General features: G+C 44.4%; 1 protein-coding gene across 1 annotated transcript in view; it reads right to left on the bottom strand.

The window, feature by feature from the left end:
- MACROD2 (mono-ADP ribosylhydrolase 2) overlaps positions 1–21,111 on the bottom strand; it is a 1,251,138-nt gene that overhangs the window by 314,935 nt on the left and 915,092 nt on the right. The window lies entirely within an intron of this gene.

The following is a 21,111-nucleotide window of genomic DNA, read 5'->3' as shown; positions in this document are numbered from 1 at the left end:
GGATTCAAACAGTGGCGTAGTGCCAATGGGGTTGTGCGGGGCACGACATGGACGTGGCCGAGCATTCCGGGGGCGGGCATTAATATTTTCTCTGTTACTGTAAAAAAACTCTTACTGTAAAAAAAAAGTTCCTAATTTCCAGCTGGTATTTTTCTGTCCATAATTTAAACTCATTATAGCAAGTCCTATTGTCTACTGCCAACAGAAACAACTACTTCTCCTCTAATTGACTGCCTGTCAAATACTTAATACTTTCAAATACTTAATTTTGTTTCTAGAAATCAAAAGAAGGATACTTTCCTTAAACAAGGAACTTTACCATATTTCTAAAACATGTTTTTAAAACAGCCCAACAGGGAGAATTGTCCCGTTTTCTACCTTCGCTAACCAGCCACATAGGAAACAACAGGACTTTATGATTTTTGGACCTAATGGAATTTCTAACGGAAAAGCAGACCCAATTAGTCACCCCCTCTTGGCACACACAAATAATTAGTAACCCACTCTTGGGAACTGGTGAGAACCTGCTGGATTCCACCTCTGATTTATACCCTGCTTTTCTCAACTGTAGGGAGTGTCAAAGCGGTTTACAAACTCCTTCCCTTCCTCTCCCCACAGCAGACACTTTGTGAGGTAGGTGGGGCTGAGAGACCTCAGAGAGAATGTCAGCCAGCAGGCTTCGTATGGAAGAGTGAAAGAGAATTGAGGAAGACATGATACCCCTTTGGGCCCACTCATTCTGACTGGTACCTTTGACAGGAGATGGATTTTACCCTTCAAGACTGTATCTAGAAGTTTCTGAGTTGAACCTTTATAGCATAGGTGTCAAACTCGGAGCCCTCCAGATGTTATGGACTACAGTTCCCAGCATCCCCTGCCAGCCTCACGCTGGCAGGGGATGATGGGAACTGTAGTCCATAACATCTGGAGGGCCGTGAATTTGACACCTATGCTTTATAGTATCGATATGAATACATAGACACCACGCTGCTGGGATTTTTGTACAGCAAGGTTTTTATTGGCAATTGGATTTGGCTGTGTAGATTTTTTTTTTAATATTGTTTTGGCAATAGCTACCACCACTGTCTGATTAAACGTATGCTGCAGATATGCAAGAGACTTATTTTTTAAACAATGTGTTCATTCAAAAGTGTCATATTAAGCAGTTTCTGTCAGAAATGTTGAAGAGATACTATGAGAGTTACACTTCACTTCCTGACATGCTGCGGTTGGCTCTGCCTCCGGTCGCAGCCATTTTGTGTTTAGCTCCACCACCTACAGCTGCCATTTTGTAATGCCTAGTATCCGGTCTCAGAATTCCAAGTCTAATAAAGCCTGTAGGCTCAAAAAGGTGGACTCCACGTTAAGAGTACTGGGTTAGGATCTGGTGACCCCAGTTCAAATCTCTATTTGGCCATGGAAGCTTATTTAGTGGTCTTCGGCCAGTCATTTTCTCTCAACCTAACTTGCCTCACAAAGTGATCGTGAGAGTAAAATGCGGGGGGAAGACAACACGCACTGCTTTGGTTCCCCAGAAAAGCAGGGTATAAATGTCCAAATAAATTTCACACATAAAGTAATTACAGCAGTGGTGAGATCCAAAAATTTTAGTAACAGGTTCCCTCGCCAGCCCTCGCTCAGCAAAGGGGGCAGAGGCGTATCTAGGCAAACCTGAGCCCTGAGCAAAACCTGAGTTGGATGCCCCCCCCATGGGCAGCCACCCCACCACGACCCCCCAAAATTTTTTTGCACCAGGTCATTTCTAAATCATCATCACGTTATAGAAAATGCCCCAACTCACAAATCTGAACACAGCAATGGTGAAACACACAGGTTCTTTGATAGAGACTGGTGAGATAAAAGGTACGAAAGGCTGAGAATCAATGAATTGCAGTACCTGAAAGGGATTAACCCAGTTCAGGGAGTTACATTATTAGTCGCAATTGCTATATGGAACCTTCACATTCAAAGGCAGGATGCCTTTCGGGAAGGCGACGGCGTGGAGATGGAAAAGCGGACCCAATTAGTAACCCCCTCTCGGCACACACAAATAATTAGTAACCCACTCTCGGGAACTGGTGAGAACCTGCTGGATCACACCTCTGAATTACAGTTGATGGTACTCTACGCTATTCTCAAAAGCACTAATAATAAAATGGCACTGCCTCACACTTTGCCCTACAGGACTGCACAGCTGTAGAAGAACACATCTTTTTGTAGGTAAGGCTCGCGGTTCAGTGTCTGAATCTTAGGTGGCAACATTTTGGAGAGCAGCTGCCAGTCAAAGGAGAGTGTCCAAGGACTAGATGGAATGATGGTCTGTCTCTGTTTGAAAAAAGAGAACTGGGGGACAGGCACTATGCCCCTGCCTTTTATCCCAGAAAAGGTAGGAAAGCCATGTGGAGGAAGAAGACGTTTTCAGCATCAAAATCTCTTTGTGGCAGGTCTGTGCATGCACAGTAACCTTTTGGGTTTGTATAGGGGCCGTGACGATGAAGGTCTTTTCTCTGGCGTCTCCCGATCTAATTTTAAGTGGCACTGGCCCTCGAAGCAGGGCGTCAAAGATGATCAGAGTGCACAAGCATGGAACCTAATGAGAACGAATGTTAATCTAACCCCTTTCCCCTCTTCCACCTGCTTCCCCTTCACCTTCTCTCTTTCTCCATCCTTCCTTGTGTGGGGAATGAATGGTTTCTGGGTTTCATGGGGGTTACTGTCTGCTATTCAGATTTATTATTATTATTATTATTATTATTATTATTATTATTATTATTATTATTATTATTATTATTGTTGTTGTTGTTGTTGTTGTTGTTGTTGTTGTTGTTGTTGTTGTTGTTGTTGTTGTTGTTGTTGTTGTTGTTGTAGATTTCAAAGCTGCCAGATCTTTAGCTGGTTGTTGGCCTTCATTACAATTCGAGCCTCACCCAGAAGCCTCGGAAGTTGTAATGTATCGGCATAGTATTCGTGCAGATCCCAGCAGGGCTGCCTTCTGAATTTGACCGAAGTTAATTTTGTCAATTCGAAGATGTTTCAAGTGCTGCCCTAGTGTTTTCAGGATGGCGCCCAGCGTGATGATGATGATGATGATGATGATGATGATGATGATGATGATGATGATGATGATGATGATGATGATGATTATGATTATGATTATGATTATTATTATTATTAGTAGTAGTAGTAGTAGTAGTAGTAGTAGTAATTGGATTTCTAAACTGCCTTCCCCCTAGGGGCTCAGGGCATAAAACATAACATAAAACAACTAATTAATAATAAAACCAGGAACTGTATAGCATCAGATGGAAGTTTTATCACTCCCCCCTACCCACCTTTATGCCCATGGGAGGCCCGATGAAATGGCAGTGATGTGTTTAACCAGGCTGGCCAAATGCCTGGCAGAACAGGTCCGTCTTATTTATTTTATTGTTTTATTGAAACTGATTGTTGAAAGTTGCCCTGAGTCCATATGGAGAAGGGCAGCCCTTAAGCCGAACAAACAAACAAACATCCACCTGTGTTTCTTTACTTCTGGGTTCAAGAATGGACTCTTTGTTTCTTCATATGCCTTCTAGGCCGTCCTTTCTCAAACAGACTCAGGGTGGTTTACAAAGAAGAAATTGGCCATCCTGAACACTGTCATACAATAAAACCCATAAAAATGGATAAACAATTCCATAATACACATCACACACTAAAACCTTGGTGCTTTAAAATCAAGGGTATCAATTGTAACCAGTAGCCACGCACATCAATATGTTAAGTTGAATCAGGGTAGGAAACAGAAGGGAGGGAGGTAAGTGAAGTCGGTCCAATGGAACACCATTGCTGTTCTCAGCTATGGGCTAAGTCCACTGAAGTCAGTGACTTTAAAAGGATGCCACGCTGCCTAGGTTTTGACAGTTTGATTTTCAGGAGGTACATTTAGAAGAAGAAGAAGAAGAAGAAGAAGAAGAATTTGGATTTATATCCCCCCTTTCTCTCCTGTAAGGAGACTCAAAGGGGCTTACAAACTTCTTTCCCTTCCCCCCTCACAACAAACACCCTGGGAAGTAGGTGGGGCTGAGAGAGCTCAGAAGAACTGCGACTAGCCCAAGGTCACCTAGCTGGCATGTGTTAGAGTGCACAAGCTAATCTAGTTCACCAGATAAGCCTCCACAGACCAAGTGGCAGTGTGGGGAATCAAACCTGGTTCTCCAGATTAGAGTGCACCTGCTCTTAACCACTGCGCCACACTGGCTTTCTTTACAGGATTCATTGACCATATGCTATATTTGCTGATGTACAGAAACCATTCTTTTAAATGGAATTTGCATGGTTGCATCCACAGATAAGATTATTTTGCAAATGAATTGTGTTTCCAATACATCTCCACAATGTACTGTCAACAAGCAAGTTTCAATTAATACCATCCACCGTTAAGCAAAGTAATCTGAGATATTGCAGTACATTGTTCCCCTGTCTTGTGCTTTTGTGCTACAATGATGACAAATTACAATGAACAACAGTGCCGGAACAGTATTTTACTCAACCAAAGAGTATAGACGTTCATGTACGGCCCAGTTTGAAAAGAACATTTTTTCCTCAGGCAAGAATAATTTACTTTCCAAAAGTTAATGCTTGCCCCTTGTAACAATGTCCTTGCTTGGGACTGTGATAAAGTCGGCACACAAAAACAGACAAAACATTCTGATGGACAAACGTAGTCACATAGTTCATACACACTACTGAAACACAGACGTTTGACGCTGGCAAGGACCCAGTGGTGGGATCCAGCAGGTTCTCACCAGTTCCCGAGAGGGGGTTACTAATCATTTGTGTGTGCCGAGAGGGGGTTACTAATTGGGTCCGCTTTTCCATCTCCACGCCCTCGCCTCCCCGAGAGGCATCCTGCCTTTGAACGTGAAGGTTCCATATAGCAATTGCAACTAATAATGTAACTCCCTGAACTGGGTTAATCCCTTTCAGGTACTGCAATTCATTGATTCTCAGCCTTTCGTACCTTTTATCTTACCAGTCTCTATCAAAGAACCTGTGTGTTTCACCATTGCTGTGTTCAGATTTGTGAGTTGGGGCATTTTCTATAACGTGATGATGATTTAGAAATGACCTGGTGCAAAACTTTTTTGGGGGGGGGGTCGTGGTGGGGTGGCTGCCCATGGGGGGGCATCCAACTCAGGTTTTGCCCAGGGCTCAGGTTTGCCTCTGCCCCCTTTGCTGAGGGGGGGCTGGCGAGGGAACCTGTTACTAAATTTTTTGGATCCCACCACTGCAAGGACCCAGGTTAACATTTCCACAAGGATTTTCACCCATGGAGCGGCATGGTGTAATATTTAAGGTGTCGTGTTATGATCTGGGAAACACAGGTTCGAATCCCTACTCTGCCCTGGAGGATTCCTAAGTGGCCCTGAGCTAGTCCACACACTCTCAGCCCAACCTACTTCAAAGGGTTGTTGTGAAGGTATAAAGAAGAGGAGAATTATGTAAGCTGCATGGAGCGCCCCTTGGGAAGAAAGACGGGATAAAAATAAACCCTGAAAGAAAAAAGGTGGCTTGGATTTTTTTAAAAATAGAAATTTTATAACATAAAATAACGGTGTTTGACATTTTCTGCTCCTGTGGCAGGCCAAAATACCTCCTAAAATCAGATTCTGGGGAATTCACATTCCTGGACAGGATTCGGGGTAGTATTTCGGCCTGCTTCACGAGAGAAGGGTAAGCATGGGAAGAAATCCTTGGTCGAATCCCCACTACCGTCTTAGCCAGGTTTCAGAACACAAACTAACCAGGTTTGAGGGACGACCTCCCCATTGCTTGCATGGCAGATTCTGTTTCTGGCACTCGTTCTCTCCGTTAATCTGGGTTGCAAGTGGCATAGACCCCATTAACACGGTTCAGGGCTGATCCGAGGGGAGGGATGAGGGTTGAAACCCTGACTCGTTTCCCGCCCTGGAGTGTGACATGGAATTTGGGCAACCAATCAGCACTGCGATGCGCACACAGCCTTTCCTTGGTTTTGTTTCCGCTTTTGCGATCAGCCGGCAGAAGGGGACGTAAACATTAAACAGTCAAACGTGTAACCTTAAATCATTAATGGTTTACACAGGTAACGATTAACTGTTTGCAAAGTCAAACAGTTAAACGTTAAACTTTTACACGCTGTTTTTTTTTTATCATGCCCCTACAATGTACGTTTCCACAGTGGGAAAAGGTCCCGCCCCATCAAGGCACTGAATCTGAAGGGGAAGTAGGAATCTGAAGGGGAAGTAGAAAGTAGGGAGGGAGGGGAATATGGGATGGAGGGAGGCAATATAGGATGTTTTAGTTGGGGTGGGTTGAGAGAGATAGACAATTAGATATGTTTGTAATATGTTAACAATTTATTGTCGAAGGCTTTCACGGCCGGAATCACTTGGGTGCTGTGTGGTTTCCGGGCTGTATGGCCGTGTTCTAGCAGCATTCTCTCCTGACGTTTCGCCTGCATCTGTGGCTGGCATCTTCAGAGGATCTGATGTTGGAAAAGCAAGTGGAGTATATATCTGTCCAGGGTGTGTGGGGAGTGTCCAGGGTGGGTGGGGAAACCTTGTCTGTGAGTAACAAAGAGGCGGTAACCAGGTCAATAGTTGAGGGCATCTGAATAGAGAGTATGAGTAACAATGAAGACTATAGCCTGGGAGTAACCCTGTAGATAGCAAGGTCACTGGTGGGAGCATCTGAATGGAAGTATCCTGGCCTTTGTTACTCACAGACAAGGTTTCCCCACCCACCCTGGACACTCCCCACACACCCTGGACAGATATATACTCCACTTGCTTTTCCAACATCAGATCCTCTGAAGATGCCAGCCACAGATGCAGGCGAAACGTCAGGAGAGAATGCTGCTAGAACACGGCCATACAGCCCGGAAACCACACAGCACCCAAATGTTAACAATTGTAAACAGTTTTTGGTTTCTCTCCTTATGTTATTGTTTTAAAAAATCAATCAATATAATTATATAAAAAATAAATAATACTCTACCTTTCGGTATATTGCTTTTTTAATACTTTAAAAAGTCATTATTTGAATCTAGAGGTGGGGTGAAGGGGAACTGCACCTGGGGCGCATGTGTCCTGCGTCCTTGCCACAGCCCCGCCCAGGAATACCCCACCCCCAAAATGCCTGGCCACGCCCCGTTGTGCCCAGCCCCATTGGCGCTACGCCACTGTTTGAATCCCACCACCAGCGGAACCTGTTACTAAAATTTTTGAATCTCACCACTGGTGCCAGGTAAGGTGTTAGAGGACGCCATGTTGGCAACCTCTGCAGAAAATATAATGCAGCTGCAGGTTTTGCAGCGCCTCTAGGGGGAAAAATGTTCTTGTCTGACCCCATCAGAAAGTTATTCATATCAGCCCCCTGTTAAAAGTTAGCAGGTTATATTTGAACTGGACTTTGATGAGTTACTTTTCAAATGCACATTGCTCTTAATCAAGCCAGCTTATGAGTGACGTGCGAGCTTGAGCACAGTGCAAGCTTTCCAGCCGTTTAAAACTGTTTCGTATTTCGTTTTTGAGCTGCATCGTCGCTGACGACGGCCCCGGCCTTTTCCTTTCCAGCGTGGCCTTCTGCAGAAAAGCAATCTTCATAAGCACGTGGGAATCAAATTACTTGAGCGAAATGAGCTGGAGAAGTCTCACAGGTAACCAATTGTTGGAGAAGCAGCTCAGAAAGGGCTGGTTAAAGGCTCAATTTCACAAAAGATAAAACAGGTAAAGGTAATAAGAATGACACCGGCCCATGTTGCTGCAGAGAGCACCGCTTCAGAATACTGAAAAGGACAAGGGCACAAGAAAGCCATGGGAGCAACACCGGGAGATGCAGGTGAGCATCTCAAAAACTTGGAACGGTCCCTCCGATTGGCCTGGCGCTTGATTTTTAATGCCGAGATGGATTATTGATATGCTCACCTATACTCTCCTATGAAATCTGGCCTTAGAGCTTTAACAAGGCCTCCTTCTCTCCAGTTCTCCAAAAACGATCAATAAAACTGATGCAGAAAGTCCTCTTTCTGACATACCATTGACATCCTTGAAGCCCAGGTCATGCAATATATATATAGCAGTAATTCCTGGGGGCTGACTGGCATTTTCCCACTAGCTGCTGTCATGGATCTTGCTGCTAAGTATGGCTGTGTAAGGTTGCTGCTTAGCCTTGGAAGGTTTTCGTCTGACAAGGTTGGCAGGACACCCAGATTGGGGAGTGTTTCCAGTATCTGCAGTTGCTAGTATCTGTATCTTCTGTTTCTCTTGCCTGTCTGTGCGAAACTGTTTCAATGTGGTTTTCCGATGGGAATTACAGGTATTTATCTAACTTTGGCGGGAACTGGTGGGGAGCCTGTAAAAGAGGCTGTTTGAACATTGGGAGGCCAGTTCCCGCATTGCTTGTGATAGACTTAGAATGCCAGCTCAATAAAGAACTTGAACAGTTACTTTTGGTCTGGACTTTACTGGTTCCTTACAGGCTGCTTCATACATTTCAATGGTCCTGTTATTTTTTCCTCTCCATATGATCTCTTTCCATCAGTGGTGTATACAGAAAACCATCTTTATAAAGTGGTCAGTAGCCTGTGGACTTTAGCGCGCTACATCCCATTTCGCTAAACGCTCCTAAATCAATAGGAGGAAACACACATAGGTGACTATTTTAAATTCAAACGAATGACATAGTGGTTTGCTCCAGTCTACACCCACTGAAATCAACAGGTTTAGACTGAAATAGTTCTGCATTGGATAGCATGATTATGGATCAACCCACATATATCCTTCTGAGTCCTAGGTTTCAAACTTGCAGCCCTCCAGATGTTATGGACTACAGTTCCCATCATCCCCTGCCAGCATCATGCCATAACATCTGGAGGGCCGTGAGTTTGACACAGTTCACTGAGTTCATTGGCAATGTGGTATGATTGTTCGGGGTGAGCACAGTCTTTTTTATTCAGTACATTTCAGGTTCAGGTTTAAAAATGTAGAAATTTTCACTGAAGCTAAATAAAGCTGATGTCCATCAGTTTTATTTGACTTTTGAACCAAAAATTTTCAGGTTTTTAAAACCTGAACCCAACATTTACCCAGTGTTTTTTTTAAACTCTCCCTCCATCATTGTTTCTCAAGTTCATGTATGCCAGGGATATGGCCCAGGGGTAGGGGCGTAGGGGCTTGAGCTCCAACTAACTAACTAACTAACTAACTAACTAACTAACTAACTAACTAACTAACTAACTAACTAACTAACTAACGAGAGTCAGCATGGTGTGGTGGTTAAGAGCAGGTGGACTCTAATCTGGAGAACTGGGTTTGATTCCCCACTCCTCCATGTGAGTGGCAGTCTTATCTGGTGGACTGGATTTGTTTCCCCACACCTACACATGAAGTCTGCTGGGTGACCTTGGACTTGTAAAAATATATATATAGTGAGCCAGAGACAGTATCTTGTTTAAATAAATGAAAAGAACCTGTCTGGCTCTAGTTTAACTAGTTGGAGCTAGATAATTTTTTGTATGTGTGAGCCAGATTATCGTGGTTCCTAAATATACAAATATATTTGTATATTTTACATTTGTAAGTATACTCTCTCTCTCTCTCTCTCTCTCTCTCTCTCTCTCTCTCTCTCTCTCTCTCTCTCTCTCTTTATATATATATATATATATATATATATACATACACACACACATAATTATTGTGATTATGTTGTGGGATTATTTCTTTGTTCATATTTTCTACCATTGTTATTAAGATTGTGCCTAAAGCAACTGAAGAAGACATATTTGTCGAAAGTATTGTTCGTTCCCCGGGTCAGTACTCCCACTTTCCATTGATCATCAGCCAATGATTTTATCAACATCATCTATATATACATGAAACCAGAGGTGGGATCCAGCAGGTTCTCACAGGTTCCCGAGAGTAGGTTACTAATTATTTGTGTGTGCCGAGAGGGGGTTACTAATTGGTGATTTTGCCATGTGATTTTTGCCTTAGTTACACCCCTTAGTTACACCCCTCCGCAGAACTTGAAGCAGTCTAGCAGGAGGTGCACCGGCGTGCGTGGCAGCCTGCGCCTGCGTGCATTCGTTTCTTGCCCAAGGACCGGCGCAGCGGCTGCGTCCTTGCCACAGCCCCGCCCAGGAATGCCCCGCCCCTGAAATGCCTGGCCATGCCCCCATCGTACCCTCCCAGCCCCATTGGCGTTACTCCACAGTTTGAATCCCACCACCATGGGAACCTGTTACTAACATTTTTGGATCCCACCACTGCACGAAACCTATCAACGAAAGTTGAGTTTTTTAAAAGCATCAGACATTGGTATCTTTCTACACCATTAGTGGATCTCTTACTCCATTACAGAGATTTTATTTGGGATTCTCTGTGTATGTATTGTTCATTGTTTTATTGTTGTTGTTGTTGTTGTTTATAATATGTTAACTTTGACCTTGGACTTGTCACAGTCCTCTCTCAGAACTCTCTCAGCCCCCCGCCCCATCCTGCCTCACCAGGCATCTGTTGTGGAGAGAGGAAGGGAAAGGAGTTGGTAAGCACTTTTGAATCTCCTTAGAAGAGAGAAAGGGGGGGGTATGAATCCAAAACTCTTCTTCTTCTTCTTTGGCACCAAGGTTATTCAGCTCTGCTGAATATCCTGCTTTTTTCTGTAAAGGAAAAACCTGGGGGATTTGGGGGATTTGGTTTTACTGTATCACCATCCCTAGTAGTGGTTTATGGTGAACTCTAATCTGGAGATTTGATTCTCAACTCCCGCACATGAAGCCTGCTAGGGGACCCTGGGGTCAGTCACAGTTCTCTCAGAACTCTCTTAGCCCAGATGGGGGCAGGAAATGGGAAGCCACCTCCAAACATCTTTTGCCTTTAAAACCCCGCAAGGTCACTGTGAATCAGCTGCAGCTTTACTGCACTTTACACACACAGAGACGCAAACTGCTGCAGCTCTGCTCAGGATGGTACTACCCTATTTCCCCGAAAATAAGACATCCCCTGAAAATAAGACATAGTAGAGGTTTTGCTGAAGTGCTAAATATAAAGCATCCCTGAAGTCGTTACGGACCATGCAATGAAGAGACGAGACGCAGCGATATCATGATCCGGTGGAGAGAAGCCAGCGGCTAATCTGCCAAGCTTGGGTCCCTGGCACCTTTTATTAAGGGTTTGGGAAGGCGGGAGAGCGGGGGAAGGTTGTGCAATTCATGGCCTGCGGGGGCAGCGTACGTGCAGGAAGAAACGTCTCCATCTGGGTCAATTCCACATCTGGGGGTCTTGTGAACCATGACTCAGGCATCTGGTGACCTGTGAGTCAGGGGGACCTCGTGATGGGTGTGCGTGTGCGCCCAGAAGGGGACAGATGGCGCAGGCATTCCTGTGCACTTTCTGAGACTCTGCTGGGTTCGCTGGCTCACCCCTACACATCCCCCAAAAGTAAGACATAGCAAAGTTTTTGTTTGGAAATATGCCTGTAGAACAGAACACCAGAGCATGCAGCCATGGAGCAGAAAAATAAGACATCCCCTGAAAATAAGACATAGCGCATCTTTGGGAGCAAAAATTAATATAAGACACTGTCTTATTTTCGGGGAAGCACGGTATTGATCAGATAGTTCACATGCAAGACTTGATTGTGTGAATGTTTGCCCAGGACTGACAAGAAACACTCTCAGGAACAAAATCCGCCTTGCAGGAACGTTGATGTTTCTGGGGCTGTTCCTCAGCTTGAGATTTTTTTGCTGGAGGGAAAGAAAGCACCACAAAAAAAAAAGTAAAATGGAAGCAAATCATTTGCATCGATGAAAAATAAATGGACACAAAGTGCACTGTCCTCTTAACGGATGGAAGTGAAATAAGTTCAGTAACTGTGTGAATAATTCATTAACTTGTCATCTTTGGGCAATAAAGGAGCCATATTACTGTCCAACTGAATGCGTGAAAGGGAAGATCACTTGCTGTAGACTTGCCAACTCTGAGTTGGGAGATTTGAGGGTGGAGCCTGGTATGGGCAGGGATTGGGAAGGGGAGGGACCTCAGCAGGTTATCATGCCATAAAGTCCACCCTCCAAAGCAGCCATTTTCTTCAGGGGGCGGAGCTCTGTCGTTTGGTGATCAGATTCTGGGGGATCTCCAGGCTGCACCTGGAGGGTGGCAGCCTCCTCTTGCTGGCCTGAACTCAGGTGGGTTCCATACATATGATCTTAACTCTGCAAAAAAAATGCAGTTATGGATTGGCCACGTGCTCATGTAACCTCTTTCTGTGGGTTCTGTGGGGCAGTACTTGGAAGGAGTTGCAAAGAACTAAATTTAAACAAAACAGTTTACTTCTCTTAACAAATAACACTTTTAAAACATTTAACATTTACACTTTACAGTCCTGTGAAGTTTGCATTTTCAAGTTCTTATATTTACAGTCTACCGATATTGCCAAGTCCAATTCTTCTTTACGTCCGGTTGGTTGGTTTTGTTGAAGACTTTTAAGAGCGAGGGAATTTAGGGAACCTTTAACACTCAAAAGGGAAGCCATTTGGACCCGTTTTTCCCACGCGGGAAAAAAGAAAATCACTTGGAGCCGCCAAATTGCCTAATTTTTTGACATTTAAAATAAAGATAACACTGTATTATATATGGTTTTTTTTACCTTTTACTCCACTCATTCTGAGAAGCGAATGGTTGCACCTCGCTCTTGCTGCCTGCAGAGGCCGGAGCAAGGATGGGACCAGCGGCCAGCGGCACTCACATTCGACGCCAGGAAGCCCACCCCGCTCCAACGGGGTGAGGCGAGAAAACCCGCCATGCAGCGGTCCAGCCGGCTTTCTGGCGGGCAATAGGAATGCTATCCTGCTGCCTGCTGCCTGCAGTAGGTGGGCAAGAAGGATGAAAGCAGCGGCTCGGCTTGTGGAGCCGCGGTGCAAGGGAGCAGAAGAGCATCGTTTCGGCTCTCGTTCTGCAAGGTTCCCTACCCCTGCTTTAGAGGCTTGGTGAACAGGATTCAAGATGATGAAGGTTCCCAGAAAACTCTCACCATTTACATACACAAAACCCCTGAAACAATAAATTCTAACATTTACAATATAGCAAAAAAAAATAAAAATAAACTCCCTTCCCACTAGTTCCCCACAACATTGCAGTTACCTTAAACAAGGTGTTAAGGGCTTAATAAAATCAATCAAGGTCCCAGCCTGGTAGCCTTGCTTCTTCCAACCTCATGAGTTCTGCAGCCTTCTGCTTCTTTTCAGACTCCACCCCTTTCTGGGTCATCCCATTCTTACACAGGGGTTACACTCACACACAAAAAGCATATTGAACATTATAAGAGGATGGGTAGGGCAGAACGAGCAATCTCCACTCCCTTCATTCGCTCGGTCGGTCGCACCGCAATAAGATTCCCAGTGCAAACCCAAAACTCTCTTTCCAGCATTGTTATATATATGGCAGATGGGCCCCGTCAATATTTCTGTTGAGGGAATTTAGCAGGACAGCATCTTAACTGCACTTAACGGGCATTGCATGCTTAGTTTGAAAACTACAGTACACGGAAAACAGAGGCTATAACTTGTCCAGTCACCAACATTAAACAGGAAGCAAATTACCATAGCGTTATAGTTCAGCTATTTTCAGGTTACCATAAAAATGGTGAGAGGTCCTTTCCCCACTCCCGACTACTTCTATACATAGCAACGAGTGAAAAATGTTTGCTTGTTTTATCATCCTTTAATACACCCCCCACCCTCCCGAAAGCCATTAACAAAAAATCCAGACACTGCGCGGTTCACATTTCACATCATGCACTTCAAGAAAATGGAAGCAGGCGATTTCTTGCAAGCGTAGAAGATTAAATGGGAGAAATGCCAGGAAAGAGATTCACTCCAATGCATTTTAATGACTTCACAATAGAAGAATGCCATTCTCCACCACTTTAACTGTGAAATCTACTGTTGCCTGAAAGCCTATCCACAGCAGTAAACAGGTATGGATTGGTGTTTGCTAACATAATCCATCTGCCGCATCACTCCCGTTTTACTTTGGGCTCTCTCGCAGCTTCTGAGTGCGTCGTTCTGACCTTAACACGGTTATTTACATGTTCTAATGCACAGCACAATGTTTGTTTCCAGAGTCATTTATGAAATAGAAGGGAATACCTCTGGGTCGCAGCTAATCAGAAATGTAACATTTCTCCATGGGATTAAAACGGTTAATAAAAGTTTTCTTGTTTCTGCCTGCCCACTCCCCCGCACCGCAACCCGCCCACGCGATCCCTCTATCGTAAACAATCTTCTCCTGAAAGGTAGATATAAGATGTTTCTAAACAACTAATCTTCGCAATAAGAAAATGTTTTAATACCAAGCTGCTCTGATGTTGTAGACAAAAATGTCACATTTGTGATTCAGTTTTCTGTACTGACATTTCATCTATAATACTTTGTTTCTCATTTTGGCTAATCCTAGTCTCACTGCATTGCTTATTAGATGCCTCATGCTCTTTGTCTGCCTTTTGTCACACTGTGAAATTTGCCTTCAGCCTCAGTGAGAAAAGCAGGCCGTACAGTTGCAAATTAAGTGTTTTCGGTATCATAATGAAAACAGTGTCTGTCAAACTCTGACTCTCGATAATTTATACCCTGAAAAATCTTGTTTGTCTCTAGGGTTCTACTGGACTCAAACCTAGCTCTTCTAAGAAACCTGATAACGGGAGCTTTGATTGTTAGTTTATACCTCAAAGCAAAGGTACTACTGGATGTGAATCTAGCTCTTCTAATACATTTGATGAAGCAAGCTTTGACTCTTGATAGGTCATACCCCCAAAATATTGTGCTGCAGCTAGGGAAAATGGAGCCGGTGCAAAATCTGAGTTTTGCGGGGGGGGGGGGGGGGAGGCGATGGGCGGCCACTGTGATGCTGGAATCCACCTCCAAACAGCATCACTTTCAATGGTGTTTAAACTAGGGAGCCCAGATTCTCCTTTCAAATCCACCTTAAAGGGAGAATCTGGTGTCCCTAGTTAAAACAATATTGAAAGTGATGCTGTTTTGGGGTGGATTCTCCCCCACCCTGAAAGGCATCACTTTCAATATTTAAACTGGGGACCTCAGATTCTCCCTTCAAATCTGGGGAAATTTGGGGGGGTGCCTGCTGTCAGGAGTGCAATTATTAAGCTAGCAGCACCAAACTTTCAGGGTATCTTTAGGAGACTCTCCTGATGATACCACCCAGGTTTGGTGAAGTTTGGTTCGGGAGGTCCAAAGTTATGGACCCTCAAAGGTATAGCCCCCATCTCCTATTAGCTCCCATTGGAAACAATGGGGGATGGGGGCACCCCATTTGGGAGTCCATAACTTTGGACCCCTGAACCAAACCTCACCTAACTTGGGTGGTATCATCAGGAGAGTCTTCCAAAAAAATCCCTGAAATATTGGTGCTGCTAGCCTAAAACTGCAGGCCAAAAACCGAAAAAACAGTAAAAATACAAAAAAACCCACAAACGAATGTGAATTTTTTGGGCGCACACACACACCCAGGCACACACCCGGTGCAACACGTGTACCCCATCCCCCTGGTATCTACGCCTCTGTCTACTTTGCACCAACCCTTTGAAACTATCCCAAAGGATAGGTGAACTTTTGCATATTCAAATCACTGATTTTTAGGCCTGGGGTTATTAATCGGCTGCCATTATGTTTAAATCATTTTAAGAATTAGTATAGAACTGTTTTAGCATTGTATTTATATTGTACTGTCTTAATTTTAGTTGTATTGGGTATTGTATTGAGTTTTTAACTTTGATTGTAAGCAGTCCAACTTCGGCCAGGAATTGGGCAGGGAATAAATTTAATAAAATAAAAATAAATAATAATACATTTTCTTCCAAAAAAAAATCCACAGCTGTCCTACATCAGTCTCCTCTGAAAGATAAAGCTGCTAAGCATGGCAGGAGATGCATTTAGAACACATTTCACAATTGTGAGCCGCAGTATGTCCCACCTGTGAGTGCTACACTTTGATCATAGCTTTCGCTCCAGCATTAGAAGGTACAGAAAGAAGCCTTCCCCCCCCCCATCACAGACAAAGTACCACTTGAGACAGACTCTACTGCCAACAGCTGCCTATCAAACTGGCAACCAATCCTGTGTATGACATCTTGCGCAAGACGTACACCGGAAGTTCTAAACTGACAGCAATACCAAGGCTTAATCCTATTACAACCGAATCTATAGCATCGCTGGAAGCAAATGTATTGTTTTGTTGCACACAGAAAATGAAGAAAAAGACTCTCATTCTAGGCTAGCCACTTGCTTGGTCTTTTTTCTAGGCATGGATTCATTGACGCGCTCACACCAAGAAAGTCTGTGTAGTGAATCAGAGGGAACAGCCATAATAGCACTTTGGGGCGTAAATACTTTATCTCACTACTGTACCACTTCTCAGAGCCCAGTTTCGCATCATCTTGTCTAAAAACTGTAATATTCTATTCTTTTCACCATGGTAGACTGAGATACATAGAGAAGGGACCCATGAAGTACGGATGTAGGTAAGGGGTTTTTTTCCCGGGTTCAACCCCCCCCCCCATTGGATGTCCAAAGCTCTGCCCCCCTCCCCCGTTTGTAGTTTTTTTGTATTTTTAATTTTTTTTCAGTTTTGGCCTGCAGGGGATGCAGCTTTTAGGCTAGCAGCACCAAAATTTCAGGGATTTTTTTGGGAGACTCTCCTGATGATACCACCCAGTTTGGTTCAGGGGTTCCCAAAGGGGGTGCCCTCATCCCCCATTGTTGCCAAATGGGAGCTAATAGAAGATGAGGGCTACATCTTTGAGGGTGCATAACTTTGGACCCCCTGAACCAAACTTCACCAAACCTGGATGGTATCATCAGGAGAGTATCCTAAAGATACCCTGAATGTTTGGTGCTGCTAGCTTAATATTTATTTATTTTATTTATTATTTAAACTTTTATACTGCCCCATCCCCGAGGGGCTCTGGGCGGTGTACAACACAAATCTCAATACAAATAAATATAGTTAAAACCTAATAATTGCACTCCTGACAGCAGGCACCCCCCCAAATTTCCCCAGATTCTCCTTTTAAATCCACTCGCTTCGGCATGGATTTAAAGGGAGAATCTGAGGTCCCCAGTTTAAACATTGAAAGTGATGCTGTTTCAGGGTGGGGGAGAATCCACCTGGAAAACAGCATCACTTTCAATGTTATTTTAACTGGAGACCCCAGATTCTCCCTTTAAGGTGGATTTAAAAGAAGAATCTGGGCTCCCTAGTTTAAACACCATTGAAAGAGATGGTGTTTGGGGGTGGATTCCAGCATCACAGAAACCACCCATTGGGGGGGAACTCAGATTTTGAACCAGGCTCCATTTTCCCTAGCTATGCCTCTGCCCACAGGGGATGGCAGAAGGGACTGCTGGCTGCCGGCTGGGAGCCCAGCTGGTGGGTGGCGGGGGCAGGCAAGGCGGGGAAGTCTGCCATCCCTGGCCTTGGAGAGCTGCTTTTATAAGCACTGAGGCCAGGGGTGGAGCTTGGGGAGATGTGGCCACGCCCCCAGGGGCAGGTGGGGGCATACCCCCCTGAACCTGCCCCATTAAAAATCTATACCTACGTCACTGCCATGAAGTCTCCCCGAATTACAACTGATCTCCAGACAACTGAGATGAATTCCTCTGGATAAAATGGCCGCTTTGGAGGGCGGGCTCTACAGCCCATCATTCCCCAAACCCCGTCCTCACTAGGCTCCACCCCCAAATCTTCAAGAATTTTTCAATCCAGAATTCACCATCTTACAGTCTTCATCATCCCCCTTCCCATCGCCACGTCGGCTGACATCCCAACATCTTCACAAGATGTTCCAACTTTTGTAGTACAAAAAAACACAAACGCAACTTTAAAAGAATGACCTTAAAGCTTGGTGACAGAAGCTATTTTTCTTACTACAGTGTTCTTCAGACAACTGGATGCCTAGGAGCAAAGATTTTTAAGCTCAATCACTGTGGAGCTAGGCAAAGCATCGCTTCCCCCCCCTCCCCACCCCATTCTAACAAGTTTGCAGAGTACATGACATCAATCATTTAAAAGAAACCAGTGGAAGCAACTTTTCACACTGTAAGGAAGTCCATGGAAACATTTCTGCCGCCAGACTCTGTTCCGAGTTTGTATATTATCATCAATCTAAAAGAAACAACAACAAAACACGGGAACCTAGGTGGATGGGAAAAGAATGAGGGACAGGGTAGAAGAGATGGGTGGGAGAGAACAGATTTTTTTTGTGAAAAAAATCATTCACATTTAATCATAGATTTTGCTTTTTAATAAAAGATGCTGTGGGAAAACACAACTGGCAACGAGTTTATGGTTTCCTAAGGCAAAGTTCCTATGAAACTGTTCATGATGTGATTGGTGCGATGGTGATTGATGGACTACCCTATCAATTTAGAACCTTTAAAGTCTCGCAGAGTTGACTGAAATGGCTGGTTATTGGGCTTCGTTTTATTTGTTTGTTTGTTTGTTTGTTTATGTACCGCCCTCCCCGAAGGCTCAGGGCGGTGTCCATCAACAATAAAACAATTTTGGTTTGTTGGCCAATCAGGACACTGCTGATTTAGGGTGACCCCTGGTGGGTCGAATTAACAAGGTTTTGCTAATACTGTTGTCACCTACAATGGGGGAAAAAATCCTAAGCAGAGAGGGATACCAGGTTACAGACCCCAGAGGTAAGCAGAGGTGGTTTGCCTTGGCAACCTCAGTCTTCTTTGGCAGTTTTCTGTTCAAGTACTCAAGACACAGCCAAAACCATACTTAGCTCCCAATTTGAGGAGCCTAGGCTACCTTACAGGACAGGCTTGCCAGCTCTTTATATTCCGCCCTCCCCCGGAGGGCTCAGGGTGGTGCACATCATAATAAATGAACAATCCATGGTAATACAACAGGGAGTAAGCAAAACTATACGAACCCCACATGAACCAACAGTTCAATAAATACTGAATCATTATTTATCAGGTTAACCACTAAGAACAATGGATATCTGGAGATTTGGGGGGGTTGAGCTTTGGGAGGGCGGGGTTTCGGGAGGGGAGGGATCTCTGAAGCGCACAATGCTATAGAGTTCACCCTACAAAGAACGGGTCTTTATTTTGTGCAGATGTAATAATGGGAGATCTCCAGCTGCCGCTTGGAGGTTAGAAACCCTTCCTCGGGAGAAGGGTGGTGTTGGTGTAAAGTGCTATTAAGTCGCAGCTGACTTGTGCAGTGGTGGGATCCAAAAATTTTAGTAACAGGTTCCCATGGTGGTGGGATTCAAACAGTGGCGTGGCGCCAATGGGGCTGGGCGGGGCATGATGGGGGCGTGGCTGGGCATTCCGGGGGCACGGCATTAATAATTTCTCTGTTACTGTAAAAAACTTACTGTAAAAAAAGTTCCTAATTTCCAGCTGGTATCTTTCTGTCCATAATTTAAACTCACTATAGCAGGTCCTATCGTCTACTGCCAACAGAAACAACTACTTCTAATTGACTGCCTGTCAAATACTTAATACTTTCAAATACTTAATTTTGTTTCTAGAAATCAAAAGGAGGAGACTTTCCTTAAACAAGGAACTTTACCATCTTTCTAAAACATGTTTTTAAAACAGCCCAACAGGGAGAATTATCCCGTTTTCTACCTTTGCTAACCAGCCACATGGGAAACAACAGGACTTTACGATTTTTGGACCTATTGGAATTTCTAACGGAAAAGCAGACCCAATTAGTCACCCCCTCTCGGTACACACACAAAATTAGTAACCCACTCTCGGGAACTGGTGAGAACCTGCTGGATCCCACCTGTGGACTAGACCAAGGTCACCCAGCAGGCTTCTTGTCGAGGAGTAGGGGAAACATACCCAGTTCACCAGACAAGAAATCTGCCACTCATGCGGAGGAGCGGGGAATAAAACCTGGTTCTCCAGATTAGAGTCTGCTGCTCTTAGACATTGCACCACGGTGGCTCTTGGATTAGAGTCCTCTGGCTTTCAGATAGGGAAACAGGAGCGAGTTAGTCTCACACTCGCTCCTGTTACACATGAACTGAATCTCACAAGTACTAAAAAAAATACACATCAAGGGACCAGAACCTTCCTGCTGGTCCCAGACATTTTCTACAGCTGTACTTACTTAATTATGTACTATATAACTTACTGTGGCAACTGCAAAAGAGCAGAATGCTGCTGAACGGACACATTTTGGGAAGCAACTGCTAAGGAAGAAAATGTTTTTTTCCAGGAAGTATAGGCAGAGGGGGGATCCAGCAGGTTCTCACAGGTTCCTGAGAGTAGGTTACTAATTATTTGTGTGTGCCGAGAAGGGGTTACTAATTGGTGATTTTGCCACGTGATTTTTGCCTTAGTTACGCCCCTCCTCTCAGCAGTAGCGGGCAGAACTTCCAAACAGTGATCTAGCAGTGAGGTGCAATCCGGCGTGCGTGGCAAGGTGCCTGCGCCTGTGTGCTTTTCTTTTCCCCACCAAGGACCGGGCGCAGCGACTTCAAGTCCTTGCCACAGCCCCGCCCAGGAATGCCTCGCCATAGCGCCCTATCAATATGCCCCGCCCAGCCCCACTGGTGCTACGCCACAGTTTGAATCCCACCACCATGGGAACCTGTTACTAAAATTTTTGGATCCCACCACTGAGTATAGGTAATGTTTTTCCTTTGCACGCACAGAGTGATAAGGCAGATTTTGTGAAAACTTAGAAATACATTTCTCTGGGAGACAAAAAAAAATACCAGTTTCTGTTTCCTAGCAACCTATACTGTACTCTGATGGCTCAACACAAACTCATCAAGACTTGTTTGACACTTCACGTAGCATCTATATCACACTTTATGTCACTTGCCCTAGGCTTTCCACGATCTACTTTGAAATGCCCGGAAGAAGCGAGCGTTCTGGAGTCACGGCAAGGTTTGCTAAGGACAATCGTGGAGATGGTTTTGCCACCAAAGCGATGCTTTTTAAATGCTGGAGTCAAAGGGATAGCTCTTTCATTATGTAATGCTTGGGTTATTAATTAAAAAAATAAGAAGAATTGGTTTTTCTCTCCCGTAAGG

This window comes from Sphaerodactylus townsendi, linkage group LG01 (assembly GCF_021028975.2).
Source record: "Sphaerodactylus townsendi isolate TG3544 linkage group LG01, MPM_Stown_v2.3, whole genome shotgun sequence".
Taxonomy (NCBI): Eukaryota; Metazoa; Chordata; class Lepidosauria; order Squamata; family Sphaerodactylidae; genus Sphaerodactylus; species Sphaerodactylus townsendi.
This window is presented reverse-complemented; position numbering and strand designations above follow the sequence as displayed.